The following is an 890-nucleotide window of genomic DNA, read 5'->3' as shown; positions in this document are numbered from 1 at the left end:
ATTAGAAGAAAATAACTAAAATTGTTGTTCTTGTTTATTTAATATGCAATTTCGTCCAAATTTGAATTTTAAATAACTATAAAAAAAAAACTGTTTATATATTATTATTTTTAGATTTTTTGGTTACAGAATTTACTCGAGAATTAATTACTTATGTGTGGAACCTTGTTTCTTAGCTATAAAAATTTAGCGTTTTCTTATCTATTCCGATGTTTACAATACTGTACATCTGTACCCATCCCATAGACCCATTCCTACAGGTCTATCGTTCATCTTCTATTATTTATGGATATTATCACAAGTCACATATTATCATTATTATTTATTTATTATTTGACATTTTACAATAATTTAAATTTTATCTTTATACATAACTGCAACTCTGCAAACTCTATCAGGAGACTATATTATTATATGATCTATATATAATATAATATGGCCTCTATGGCTCAAAGACATAGATGGATTTGTACAGTGGCGTAGCCAGGGGGGGGGGGGGTTTTGGGTGTTTAAACCCCTCCTAATAAATATATTGTTTATAGGGTTCGGGACTGCTTGCAAGTTATACATTTGTCTTATGAAATGGCAAAATTAAATACAAAGTTTGAATTTGCATATTTGTGTATTTTTTAATTTAAATGTACATACAATATTCGGGAGAAATTATATTTGGATAACATTGAAAATATCTTAAAAAATATTATATTTGGTTAGGTACAATAGGCGATAACTTTGAGATTTGGGGAGGCCGAAGGCCTAATACCATACTATTATAAAATTGAATAAGCTAAAAAAAATTAAGTAAATGTTTGGGAGGGGCGGAGGGCTGTTAAAGTTGTTGGTGGAGTTCTTGGCTACAGTTGGCCATATATTCGCATTATGTAAGATTT

This window comes from Acyrthosiphon pisum, chromosome A3, assembly GCF_005508785.2.
Source record: "Acyrthosiphon pisum isolate AL4f chromosome A3, pea_aphid_22Mar2018_4r6ur, whole genome shotgun sequence".
Lineage (NCBI taxonomy): Eukaryota > Metazoa > Arthropoda > Insecta > Hemiptera > Aphididae > Acyrthosiphon > Acyrthosiphon pisum.
The sequence above is the reverse complement of the archived record's forward strand: the minus strand, read 5'-3'. Positions refer to the sequence as shown.